General features: G+C 39.9%; 1 long non-coding RNA gene across 1 annotated transcript; it reads left to right on the top strand.

Annotated features, from left to right (window-relative positions):
- Positions 1–1,997: 1,997 nt before the first annotated feature.
- On the top strand, positions 1,998–4,234 carry LOC121233748. The gene is made up of 2 exons (XR_005933836.1): positions 1,998–2,163; positions 2,608–4,234. It is a non-coding gene; the product is annotated as an uncharacterized LOC121233748 (long non-coding RNA).
- Positions 4,235–11,326: the final 7,092 nt, after the last annotated feature.

The following is an 11,326-nucleotide window of genomic DNA, read 5'->3' as shown; positions in this document are numbered from 1 at the left end:
CAAGACGTTGAAAATGTCCTTGAAATTACTTGGTAAAATGTAGTTTATGAACGTGTAAAGCTGCTCTAGGCATTTTGGTTTCATTCAGATTTTTCTGTTTGTTTGGGCTTTTTTTGGGGGGGGTGGTTTTTTTTTTTTTCCTCTCCCCTTTTCTCAAGGCTGGACTGAGATCTTAAAAGGCACTATAGTTTAGACCTTTGTATTTTAATAACATCTGGCTCTTTCTAATCTCTTACCTTTAGCCCACTCCATATGCTATTACAGCACAAATGAAGTACAAGAAGCCCTTGGTTGGGACTCTGGATATTTCTTTGTAATAGACAACTTATTTGCTGTATTTTGCCTCTTTGTAGACAAACATGATCCTCTTTCCTTTGATATTTTAAATTATTTACTTTATTGTTTCTGGGACAAATTTTTGGGTTGTTGCTTGCTCAAGAATAGTCTATTGTGTGGCCTAATAACAAAATATGAGCAGATTACTCTTGCTAGTACTTGTTTCTATCTAAAATAGACAAGTGTCATTGCGAGGGCTGAGTTTCTGACACAGTGTTTACAATTATAAACTCAAAGGTTGCTTTCTGTGCATTTTCTTCAATAGTCAATTAATATTCTTTGTCCTGGTTTCAGTCAGTAAATTTGCTCATTAGAGCGTTTTTATGCAACCACTTTTTGATTGTGGTATCTGTGGAAAAGTGACAGTGAAAAAGTGATAACTAAGGGAAAGGTTAACAAGTTAAACCAAACATTAAACTTTCAAAGATTTCAATTTGTGAAGCATTAAAGCAGCCCTAGGTGTAAAATAATTTAGATCTTGATTCATTGGTTCATCTTCATTCTGGAAACACTTCAGTTTGGGGACGACACAGAGATTTTATTTTAGGTGTGTGCCTCTGCCCTGTTGAATCAGCTCAGTGTTATTTTGCTCACCTGGAGATCTACTTCCTCTAATAGATGGAGGCCAAGTTTGTTTTAGAACTTGAATATTAATGTATATCAAGAAAGCCAGATTTCTTAGGGGAAGCTTGATTTAATCTGAAAGCCAAAACAGTTCCAACTGGATACGCTTACGTCCCAGCTGCATACACGCACATTCTTTACTGTCTGGTAGTGAAGAATACACGATGAAGCAAAGATTTCTCTGACATCAGCATTGTAGACCCCCCTTTCTTCTTCCTTTCCTTCTCTCCCCTACCCTTCAGTTTTAGATTCAGGGGTCAGAGAGGTTCAGTTTGGGTATTGAATTACAATGTTGTTGCTATTTTGGAAAGGAAAATGCTGGCTGAAAATGTGAAACCTTTTTTTTCTTCCATTTTGCACAGTAAGTATCCCCACAAGTAAAAATATATGAGTGCAACTGTGGTGCCAAATTAAATGCTATCAAAAGCATGGTAGCTTAAAATTGTAGAGGTATGTGAAAGACTGTTTAATCTTTTACCTGCTGTATGTGATATAGTAACATTGATATATGTTGAGCAGCAATTTGGGATTTTATATATCAAACAGAGAGTCAGCATATTTTGAAATTTAATCCTCATGAAATATTTGACATCCTGAATGGGATAATTGACACAGGGACGCTAATTAGGGAGTTGTAATTCAGAAGGTTCTGATCATGTACTTTATACTGACATGTATATTGTCCCCCTGGTAACAGTGTTAATGGTGCTTAGACACGTGCATCAGGAAAAGAGACCGTACCCCTGGGAGCTCTGGAAATCAATCTCCTATGTAATGTCATTTTTATAATGCTCTAGAAGGAGCAGATTTACACATTTTTCCATTCATTAAGCTGATCATACATAAAATATTCTGGCTTTGGAATAGTTTGACTCAGCTGGTGTTTTCATTCTTAAAAATCTGCAGTGAATAATATCTTCCCCTGAAACTGAGCTTTTCACCTGAAGTGCTTTGCAGTTCTCAGTGTTCACTTGAAATCTTGGGTAAATCTATTATATTCAGCTGAACTGAGTCCTGTTTACCTTATGCAGGGATTATTTCATCAACTCCTGAAATGCAAAACCTTCTGTGGCAAGAGAGAAAAGGCAGTCTTATGACTGTGGCTCTGACCTAAAGGACACGCTCTCTCCAAGTATGATTTCACTCAGGTAGTGAGAGCAAGAGCTGCATTCAAAAACAAGAAGATTGGCCTTAGGCAGACAGGTGAGCTCAGTGTTTTTTCTCTCTTTTCCTCCTGGCTTTGTGATCATACTACACACATAATCAGACCGTCTGCCTGCCCCAAACAGAACATTCCTTTATGGCATTTCAACAAATCCAAGAGCTCTTGGACTCTGTTTCCTTGTCTTTACCAGACTTTTCAAACTTTCTGCATGATCATAAGGCTTAAGTCAGGAAATACTTTTAAAGCACTCATTTGCTCTATGGTAAGTGAATACAGAGAATTATTAGTTAATACTGCTTAAGGTGCAGTACTCTACCATTGTAGAAGACAGAAAAGCAAAGAACAGGCTAAAATCCAGTTAAAATTGCTGGAGTCTGGCAAAATGTAGTTACCAAATTTAAAATCACCTGGGGTATATTGATCTCATTCTTGAAATATGTGTAGAGGGATTTTTAACGTTTTCAAAATTAAACATTTTTTAGGTCTCCGTGTGTGCAACTTATCCAGAAGCTGGCTCTTTCTGCAGTACAGTGTGTCCTCTGATGCTCATGTTTGGACCTTGCTTCAGCAATGGCTCAGAGTTCCAGCTATTGTTTCACTAACACCAGTTCCTGCCGTGCTGGGGGTTTCCCCTCTCATCTCTTTCCCATATTATCAACTAGACCCAACCCTCTTCTGTTCATAAAATCTGACGGGAGGCCCCAGATTGGGCTACGATGGCTACTATATGCTGTTTATGCAATTCTAGCATTGCAGCTACCGTGCAGAAGAAATAATGGTTATTCATTTTCATATCTGACGTGGGAACCCAAATGCTTTGAGGCATCAATGAGAGGAACAGTCATTGCGATACAGGGCAGGCGGCAGCACTTTGTCAAAGACTGTGCTTTGGTAGAAGTACCCTCTGTAATCAGCGTGTCTTGCAGCTGTGTGTGGCTTCTCTGCAGAAGAGACACTGTCATTTCTGTAGTTGACTTGAGGGGAAAAAGAGGCGGATAGGCTTGCAAATGTTAAGATTTACCAGTGTACAAAGATCCATGCAAAGCAAGGGGAAGACCTTTTGCTATTTAAACAGAAATATGGACAGAGAGAGTGTGTCTTAGAAACAAGACATCAAGTGGATTGCTTGACTGCAGCTGTAAATTCGGACTGTGTAAGACTGGAAAGAGCTGAGGGTATCAACCTCGTATGTCCTGTAGCACAAGGACATGGAAAATGGAAAAATGAACATGTGATGTACAGGCTAAGCCACTGTTTTAAATGTGTCCGTGCCACCACAGCCAGCCACCTGGGCTAGCTGTGTTCATTTCTTCTGTTATCATTTCTTCTAAAGCTTAAGAGGGTTTACAAAACATGCCTGTCAAAACTTAAATATTTATGACAGCTCTCATCTGTGCAACACACATGCCACTGTGATGGGACTGCTAATATGAACTTTCCTGATACACTTCATCTCATCAAGGCTAATGAGAATAGCCATTACATGTGTTCAGATGTGTACTTGACTTATGGCAATGCCCAAATCTCATATGGTTGCAATCTTCCTTGCATGTGGATATTTCCAGAAGATTTTTTTAAATTTTTTTTTAACTTTTCATTTATGTTTCTTATGGAAATACAGAAGAAATGGTTAATTTGCCCTGTGTATGGGCTTTTCTATTTATTAACAATTTTCCGTATTCATGTTAACCCTACTTTTTTTTCTTCACCTCCATTTACAGTTACGTTCTTTAATCATCTGCAAATATGGATTATAATCTCTTTTGAGAAGAAGCTATATGTCCTTTACTGCTCTGAAGAGCATAGGGCACTCTGAAGTGTCATAAAATCTTAATGTGCTCATCTTAAAGTGCATCTTTTTCATATGTCCTTAACCTTGCACCTCAGCAGCAGTCTAAATTCAATTCATTCACTATTTAGTGCTATCCTCAGAGATGGGCTAGGAGGTGGAATGAGCAGGTGTCCTAGTCAACCTGAGAAGTTGCTTGGTATTTTGCTTCATTTGTGATGCTTCAGCACAAGACACAGATTTCCATTTTAAGTGCCTTTGTGGGCACTGTTGGTAAATTCTGACAGTAATAAATACGATTATTCTGCTTGAGCCTTAAACTTTGCATAGACTTTTTTGATTTTGTGCTGCTTGTAGTGCTTGGATCCTCAATATAACAGAGAACAATACTTTATTAAAACAAGCTGCTGTATAAAATGTGTGCTTACTCAGCTGGAAGCTACTTGGCCATTTCTGCTTCTGCTCTCAAGTTCCAGAGCTGCAGATGGAGTTGCGTTAATGTCACATAACTTTCCCAAGAGCATGCAACAGGACTTGATGTGTTTTCTGCTACATATCCTCATCTTCCAAATTAACCTGAAGACAAATGGGATCGGTTTATTTGCTGTTTCTCTGAGACGGTGTATTTGGCTGTCATAGTAGTGTCTGCTTTATATTTTGAGTAAGCCTGAGTCCCTAAGGAGCTGGTTAACTAAGACCAGAAAATACCCTATGTGCAAAAAAAGTTGATGGCACACTTCAGCATGCAACATGACAGGGAAAAAATCAACACAAAAAATTGAAAAATCTTGTGAGAGATGGCATGTGTGTCTCATCTTTGGTTCAATGTCTTCCCTTCCTTCTCTAGGCATGTGGCATTCGGTTATGAGTGCAGAATCACAGAAAACCTGAACAACAATAGCAGCGGTGTGGAAATCAACCCATGCACCCACACTTACTGGGTGGTTCCAGAAGATGTGGGAAACTCTATTGATGGAAAAGCTGATTCATGCCAATTCTCCCCACCCCAAAAGTACAATAAACCAAACCACTCCAGTAAATTTGGAATCTGCCCACTGAATATGCCAGGTGCTAACAAACAATACTTTTGACCATATTTTTATCAGGAAAACAAAATGCAATATTTGAGAATAAAAATCATGAAAAACAAAGGCCACAACACAGTAGGTGGTGAGTAGATCAGCCTTTAACAGAGAGGACTGACAACTGTTACCCTTCCTCTTCATTACTCCTTGAAGACAGACTGAAACAGTAGTGGATACGCAGCTTGTTGAACTGCTAGATCTGTACTGTTATTCAGGCTGTGATGCCAACAGTTCAAGTTGTTACTGACCAGGCATGCAGCTGGAGATGCCTGTGCAGCTTGCCTCTTGTGTCCTGTACTGTGCTCCGTAAGAGAAAGGAGAGCACTGTGAAAATGAGATTGTGATCCAGCACCGAGCACCCAAGCCAAAGCTCATTGATACTAAAAGGTGGATTCCTACTGGCCTCAATGGATCCTGAAAACATGGCTTTTTTTTTTTTTAATAGGTATCTGTATTTCTGCTGACCCAGCTTTTTGGAAAGAGGGAAACTACATTCACAGAGAGACATTGTGATTCAGTACTTAGCTCATTTAGAGATGAAGTAGCAGAGGAAAGTAACTTTTCTCAATGCCTCCAGCTTGTATGAAACAACATAGATTAGCATTACCACTTAGGACAAGCTGAAGCCATTTCAAAGACATACAAAACTTACAGATGAAAATATACAAATAGTGTAGAGACTTCAGCTTAATATTGCTTCCTTCAACATTCCAAACTGAATTTTTACATTACAGCTAAAATATCAGTGAGTGAGTCCCTAATTCCCCATGGTTGGCTGTATATCTGCCTAGTGTCTTTTATGGTAGCTGCTGCAAGACCAATGGATCAGTTGTTCCTCAGGAAGACCGTAGCCGCCTCCCACCTGCTGTTTACATCTGCACCCATTTGGCTACAAGGCTAGACAAGGGAAGGAAATGGTCTTGCACTACATACACCTGCGTGACACGGTATAGTGTGTTAGAAATAAATGAAGTGGTTTGCTAAGGACTGAAGTTAACTAGGGGTCTATGGTTAACTCTGACAGAAGTCACACTGGGTCTTCAGCAGCACATTCTCCCTAGGTGAAGGGAGCAGGTGACAGGACCAGCTCAAAGTTGCAGTCCCAACCCAAAAGTGGATTAAAGGCAATGAATTTGAGAGAAATAATTTAAAAAACAGAAACTATAGGAAAAGACTCCTGGTGACATTGTGTCCATGAAAATATTAGGACAAGTTTGCTCTTCTCTGTGCATGAACATTGATCAACAAGATGCTTTCTTTAATCAGCAATGGCGATGGTGATGAGGTGATGGTCATTTTTTTTTTGACTGCACTTCTTTAATGAGATAAACACTTAGCACTATTACAAGTGTTGAAAGGTGTCAGTAACAGCAACATCAAGAGCGACGGAAACCAACACCATTGTACGTTTTTGGTAATGTGGAGAGCAGATGTAACTTTCAACTTCTTAGAAATTATTTTAGATACCATATTAATAATAATTTAAAAAACCCAAACAAACAGTGAAAACCTTAGTATTCAATGAGATAAAAACACAGCTATGGGTGACATGGTTTGGTCTGGATTGCAGAAGGAAGTTGAAGAATGCAGCTTCAACTCCAGGGTCTAACAGGCTGTGAAAGAACAAGATGTGAAAGATATGCGCAAACAACATGTGACAAATTCCTTTGAGAAAGTTATTACTACTCCTCTTTTCCATTTCATTTGGAATGAAAAGAGAGTCAAACACTCTATTCTGTTGTGTTCACATTTGCTAACTGTTTACACTTCCGAGTTAATTACTTTCTATAGTTTAATGGAAAGAAAACCTCAAATACCTTGTTTTAAAAGCTTACATTTGCCATACCAAAGAACTCACAAAGTTCATCCTCATTTGTACCTTTCAATCCAAAATAGGATCTTTCAGAGATTTGAAGACGAAAGAGCAAACACTGAAATAGACTTTAAAATGCTGCTCATGCTGGGACAATAGGAAATGAAAGTTTAACAGTTCAAATAGGGAATACTTCTTCAGCTTCTGGGGCAAGACAGAGCTGCTCAGGAAGTGTGGCATTTTGCCAGAGCAGGGAGCCTCCAGGAACTGAAACAGAACAGTACTGGTGACCCTTCACTGCCTTAGACCAGCTGTTGGAGAGAAGGCAAGCTCTGGTGTGTGCACTGCTATGTGAAAAAGAAGAAACAAGAGTACCTGGAAATTGTCACATCAGCATTAGGCTGGGAATGTGTATCTGCGCTGGTGTGAACATAACATTTTCAGGTTTTTTTTTTTTCCGTAATGTTCTTTTATAGGCTATATCTGCAATGATACTTTTTTTTTTTTTTTTTTTTTAGAATTCTACCTACATTTGTGCATTTTCCTGCAAAATACTGTGTCATTCTTATGTGATCACAGAGAGTGAATATTGCAGTTGATGGGCTCTGTCCTTTAAAATTGCTTAAGTTTAAAGGTGTGCTCTGGGGAGTTGTATTCTCCCTGTCCACCCTAACTAATGGAGAACATAGACTAAGGAAGAATCACAAATGGTAGTTGCAGAGTTTTGGGGACCCTAATGCTATTCACCCAGACGAGGTAACTTCTCATTCCTGACTGGATCTGCTCTGTAGAGATATCTGAACTGAGTGACAGGGACCAAGTGTGCAGTGATTCAGCTGACTAATTGTTGGATACTTGCTCTGCATACTGGCTGAGTTGGAGGGAAGGCATCTGGGCTGTCCCTGCCTATGCTACACCGCCTGTGGGCTGTGAGAAGCCTGTGAAGCAATGTGTTGGCTTGCTGGGCAGCCCAGAATCATCTTGGGATGTTTGCTGCCTTCCTGGACACCACTCAATGTACTTTTGCCTCTAGATTGCTGGCCTAGCCAAAAAAAAAAAAAAAAAAAAAAAAAAAAAAAAAAAAAAAAAAAGAATTCAAATGTAGTTAAGAGGAAAGGGAAGTTTAAGCCATGCACACTGTGATATTGCAGATAGGTTCACAGAGCACATGAGAATGGGGATATTTCAGTTGGAGTAAAAAAGAAAGAGCCAAATGTTCAGTGGAGGACACATGCTTGTTTAACTTGCACAGTGCTGACACACAGTGGGGGGCTCCATGGTACCCTTTCTGAAATTCACCCCAGTCGCCAACAGGAAAAGAAAGCAGCATTCTGAGTACAGAGGAGGCACTCAGCAACCCTAGAAGGAGCAGCAGCTGTTGAGCCAGCTACAGAGAGGGCTAACCAGAAAACACTGAAAGCTGAGATCAAACAGATGAGAATGGAGCGAAGCAGCAGCAGGAGAGAAACAAAAGGATGCAGCCCAATGGGCTGTCTTGAAAGCAGTTCTCTTAATCCTGAGTGACCTGGGTTTGGTGCGAGAATGGGAAGTTTTCCTAAAACATTATTAGCCCTGAATGGGTATCTGATTCCATTTGCTTAATTTTCACTGAGGTATGTTCATTTATACCACTGAGGGATCCTGTTTTCAACATACTTTTACATCTAGAAAGTTATAACTATCCATACTGCTATATAATTATCTTTTTGGAGGGCAAGGGGCAAATATACTACAAGTAATTGTGAAGCACTTCTTATCCATATTGTCTGGCTAAGAATTACAGGGCATGGCCTTTTTTGAAACTTTTTTCTTCTCACCTGTATGGGCATGATGCTGCTAGCTTAAATGGATTTCCTTCTGTTTTGAAATAAGTCATGTGAGAGGATACTCCTAACGTTTCTGTCCAAATTGATAGTGCTATGTCCTACCCTGGGAGTCACGAGCATTTGCTGTATTCTTCAGAGATATGTATTTGCAATTAGTCATCCATATGAGTGAACTGTTTAAGACAAGCCTTTCCTCCAAAGCACTTAATTCTTCAAAATGAAAATAATCAGATAATGAGTTCATTTCCGATTTCACATTTAATGCCAAACATTTTTGGGTAAACAAGATATGCTGGCAGAGCTCTGCTCTCATTGTATGTTTTTTATTAACTGGGAGACAGACAGTTGATTCTTATCCTCTCTATCAGCTCAAATAAATTACACATATTTTAGAATGAGGGACTTGTGCAAACTGGCTGGCTGGTTTCAATGTGGGAGCCCATCAGCTGGTCTGTGTAAACTGCACCCAGGCCCTGCTAGCAAGAAGTGAAAAACTCTGAAGACCCAGCTTGGGAATCTCCCACTCTATGGAAACTTTTACCACAGTAACTCATATTTCTGCAGTATGAAAATAAATAAGGCAGCAGCGAGTCTATCTCTAGCAACTTTACCAAATCAGACAGGCTGAGCTGCTGTGCCATTTCTGTTGACAGCCCCTTGGTAGTGCGAGGGAGCCTCTGACCAGCATGGGTGCTCCCACACAGCTCCATGCTGCTCATGAGCTGATCAATGTAAGCGTCAGGTATTTTGGTGTTGTGTTTTAAACAGGTTGTGGAGGGAGGTGAGAATATAACAAAGCATGGGACCCATAAAAGTGTTAAATACTGTTTTTCCTCCCTGGAGCTCAGCTTTGGTCAGTGGACTTGCTCTGGTTTTACAGACCTGCCAAGGAGAACAGAATCTGGCCCTGAGTCTGGGGCCCTGAATCTTTCAAAATCAATACTTCCTTCCAGGCAGGAGAAGTTGAGAAGAAAGAAACTGAAAAGATTTACTTGGAAGTGGTATTTATGACATACGCTATGTCAAAAGCATTTAAAGAAGATTATTCTTAAGATGTCCCAAAATTTAACAAGACATCAAAGTATTCACAATAATTTCTAATTTTGAACATTGTAGATTAAAATTCAGATTGATGTCTAATGTCTCTTGTACAAATAATGTTTTTCCCATCTGTGCACAACGAACTCTAACATGTCATGAGTAGACCAGTCTCCCATAAACAAAGCAAAGCTGTCTTCCCTGTTAATCCTTTATATTAGTTTAGCACTTAGGTTGATGGTGCTAGCTCCTGTCCAAACTGAGAAGGTAAAGACAATCTCTGTGCTAAAGAGCTCACAGTCTAAACATACAACAAAGAGTCAGGAGATGGAGACAGACAAGAGGAGGGAGTACAAACGCAGCGATACTGATCAGCACAGCCTAAGCGCAGCAGTAATTGTACTGCGGTTAACGTTTTAAATGGGTATTGCAGAAAATGAGCAGTTCAAGGTGAGATTTGAAAGAGAGCAGTGTGGTTATTTTAATAGATGTTTGTTTATTTTTTAAGAATAGTGAGAAGCAGTGTCAGAGAAAACAGTGTGTCTGAATCCAGGCTGCATTTTTAGGAAGTCATAATTGACCCCAGAAGTCTCAGATTCAGATGTTGAACAAAAAAAAGATCAGTAGAGATTATTGAGATGATCATTTTTTCTGATGTACAAAATAACATCCCTGACAACGGAGGGTGTAACAGAGCTATATAGGTGCAGCTGGAGGAAGACTTTGTCTCTGCAAACTCTAGACAAGTCCTGGCTCTGCTGTGTAGCTTCTGAGAACCCGTTGAACAGAAATCACCTGCAGAGGTATGGAGCAAAGGGAGTCTGGTGTTCACAAAATAAGGCCAATGAACATTGTGATTTCTGGGAAAAACAATATTTGCAGCACGGGCTTCAGACAGGAGAAGCTGGGGTATTAGTAACGTGTGACTGGAGACAGTCTCAGCAGTACAGCTCTTGCTGTCAAGAGAATAAAGGAGTGTCTTGGGAGAACTGCTCCTTTTCAATCTTCTCCTTAGAGGGGGAAAAGTGCAAATATTTTTCCTTCTGCTGTCATTCTGAGGATGAAGCCACCATTTGGATTTTCCTAACCCAGTGTTTTACTTTCAGATGACAGAAATACAGCAGTTCTCAAGAACCTGGTCTCAGCCCTCATACGTATGCTAGTTAACACTTTTGTGGCTGAGTTAAACGCCAAGTAATTCTAAGCTGTTTAAATAAGAATTTGGCAAATTACAACCACTCCCCTCAAAAAAACCCCAAACACTCAACAAGTAAAGATATGTATCTCTTCTCTTTCCTTTTTAAGGACCTTCTCAGATTGTTTTCTTTTCTTTTTCAGTAAAAGCCTGATTTGGAAAATTACTGTCTGGAGGCTGTATTTGCATAACAGCAAGTAGGGTCAACCTGCATTGTCAAGTGTTGAGGAAAAAATAACCTTTGGAGAAAAGGAAAGCAATTTGCCCTGTTGTGAGTCATCAGGAGCTGTTGTGCTGAAGGAAGGAGACATTCCTGAGGAAAAAGTTGCTGGCATAGGTCTACTGCAGGGGAGAAGCAGTATTGTACTGTGGGTATGGTTTCACTAGAACAGTTAACAAATTGGGTATGTGCTCTGCTTTTCTGTTCCCAGGACGCGATGGTCCCTGGTAGATGG

Source organism: Aquila chrysaetos, chromosome 13, assembly GCF_900496995.4.
Source record: "Aquila chrysaetos chrysaetos chromosome 13, bAquChr1.4, whole genome shotgun sequence".
Classification (NCBI taxonomy): Eukaryota; Metazoa; Chordata; class Aves; order Accipitriformes; family Accipitridae; genus Aquila; species Aquila chrysaetos.
This window is presented reverse-complemented; position numbering and strand designations above follow the sequence as displayed.